Source organism: Alexandromys fortis, unplaced genomic scaffold (assembly GCF_014885135.2).
Source record: "Alexandromys fortis isolate MF-2015 unplaced genomic scaffold, M_Fortis_MF-2015_v1.1 scaffold_176, whole genome shotgun sequence".
NCBI lineage: Eukaryota > Metazoa > Chordata > Mammalia > Rodentia > Cricetidae > Alexandromys > Alexandromys fortis.
The window spans coordinates 3,283,094-3,286,084 of NW_026068070.1; positions in this window are offsets into that span (position 1 = coordinate 3,283,094).

A 2,991-nucleotide genomic window follows, 5' to 3' on the forward strand; every position below is an offset into this window, starting at 1 on the left:
AGTTAGGTAACCCAGACCCAGAAAGACAAACACGCTATATACTTACTGATAAGTGGATATTAGATGTAAAACAAAGGATTGCCAGGCTAAAATGTACAAGCCTAGAAAAGTCAGGTAAATTGGAGGACCCTAAGAAAGACAAACATGTATGGCCCATTGAGAGAAAAATAATTACGATCTCCTTGGTAATCTGGAAAGGGGAGTAGAAGGTAAAGGATGTGGGATTGGAATATAAGGGTTCCAGATGGGGAAGGGTTGAAAAGGAGGAGCAAAGAAAGCGATATCTTGATGGAGGAAGACATTGTGGTGTTCAGAAGAAACCAGGTGTTAGGAAAATTCCCAGGAATCCACAAGGATGACCCCAGATAAGATTCCAAGCAACAGTAAAGAGAGTGCCTGAACTGGCTTTCCCCTATAATCATAGTAGTGACTCCCTTGATTTTCATTATAGTACATACATCCGGTAACTGATGGAACAGATGCAGTGATTCACAGTCAATCACTGGGCTGAGCTCCTGGAACTTAGTTGAAGAGAGGGAAGACAGATGATGTGAGCAAGGGAATCAAGATCATGATGAAGAAAACCACAGAGAGAGCTGACCTGATTTAGTGGGTTTCGCACACTCTGGACTGACAAATGGGCATCTTGCATAACAGCAAAGCCCTCTGAATGCCGGTTGACAGTTTTGTGACTAGATCTGTGTGGGATGGGGGCTAGCAGTGGGACCTGGACTTATCCTAGGCATGTCAATTATCTTTTTCGAGCCTATTCTTTATGGTGGGATACCTTTCTCAGCCTTGATATTGGAGAGAGTGCCTTGGTCCTGATTCAACTTGAAATACCAGACTTTCTTGACTCCCCAAGAGAGGCCTTAACCTCTCTGACAAGTGAATGGAGAGAGGGAAGGGGTGAGATAGGGGTTAGGCATGGGGAGAGAAGGGGAGGCATGGGGAACTGGAACTAGTATGTAAAATAAAAAAAAAAATAAATGATAAAGAAGAATACAGAAAAATCTTGATTTTTAAATTAAGAAGACTTAAAGATTCGTGTGAATACATTTGATTATTTTCCTGTTTTAATGTTTTTATCTATTCTTCAAAAATGCCATACCTTTGTACGATGTATTTGGATTATATCCTTTCATTCTGATTTCTCTTTAACTCATTTAAATGCCTCCCATTCTATCTCCCTCCAAACTTCATATTTTCCATTTTTGCCATTTATTTATAACTACCTCAGTCTAATTTGAGCTTCACACTTGTGCATAGAGGTGAGAACTGTCCACTCTTTGAGGCATGGGAACTCTACCAATAGTCAGATTCACAAATTACAGAAACTGGTCCCAAATAATTTTTTTTGATGATGATGATGATGATGATGATGATGATGAAGGAGAGAGCAAGTAGACATAAAAGCAAAGGGAATAATAAATGGAACTGTGTTGAAGTCACCATTCTGATTTATTAAATTTTAAACATTCCTTTAATATATTCCTGTGTCTTTCCCATGATGCATCTCAATCCCATTCATTTCCCCATCCCTTTTTAAGTGTCCTTTGCCCTTGCCTGCTTCCCCCAAAAACTATTTGAAAATATGTTTAAGGATTATTACACAAAATCTATTTTTAAACATAAATAAAAATATCAATTAATACATTCATCAATGAAATAAATATAGATTTTCAATAGGAAATAACTATTTAATATTTACATAAGTAATATACATAACTGTAGATGTCAGTCACTTGATGACATTTTCCCCACTATATAGATAGTATTTGAGTCCAAGAAAACTATGTTTCCAACATTTCACATGATTCTCTTTACACATATCAGAATGTCGACACAGCTACCTTATACCTAAAATACTTATTTGTATACCTAAAATTCTTATTTGTCTTCATGAAGGACTTCTAATTCTTTTACAAAGTAGAAGATTTAAAAAAAAAAAGAGTATTTCTCAAACAAAAGCAGATGAGGTTGTAAACAAGTGACCTGCATCAAGGCCTTTGGGTGTTATAAACTTTATCTCAATTACAATGGTTGTAATATTTTGTGATACCCCATAAATGAAACTCACCACTGGAAGGTGGCTGCTATGAGAAGATTGTGTATTGAGCAAAGCATCAGTTTATTGTCTGGCAAATTATCCCAAAGGTCTCTGTATCCTTGCTTATATATGTCCTTCATTTGTGAATGGAAATTTTAAAACATGGCTTACATTTAGAGAGAAACGATATTGACAGATGCATTAGTTGTTTAAAGACTACTTTTAGGTTTGATTTAAGAATGTTTAGAATTCTTCATAGCCAGTATTACTGAGAATTACCTCATATTTTTCATAATTCAGCAGCCACAGTGACTGACATTTAAGTATATGGACAGTAAAGTTGTTTTCCAGTCTATAAACTAATGATAGGTACAAGTCTTTAAGAATATATTTTAATTAAGTTCATGCTGCCTACAATTAGTATTATGTTATCACCATAGTTTTTCCTTTCCAAATCAGGATTTTAATAAAGAAAGGGATACATATTTTACACAAATTATTTTTATTTATTTATTTTTTTTATTGAGAATAAGAAAAAAAGTTTCCGCCTCCTCCCAGCCTCCCATTTCCGTCCCCCTCCCCCCACTCTCCTCCCCCTCCCCCCACTCCTCTCCCCCTCCCTCTCCAATCCAAAGAGCAGTCATGGTTCCCTGCCCTGTGGAAAGTCCAAGGTCCTCCCCCCTCCGTCCATGTCTAGGAAGGTGAACATCCAAACTGGCTAGGCTCCCACCAAGCCGGAACATGAAGTAGGATCAAAACCCCTTGCCATTGACCTTGGCTTCTCATCAGTCCTCATTATTTGCCATGATCAGAGAGTCCGGTTTTATCCCATGCTTTTTCAGTCACAGTCCAGCTGGCCTTGGTGAGCTCCCAATAGATCAGCCCCACTGTCTCCGTGGGTGGGTGCACCCCCCGTGGTCCTGACATCCTTGCTCATGTTC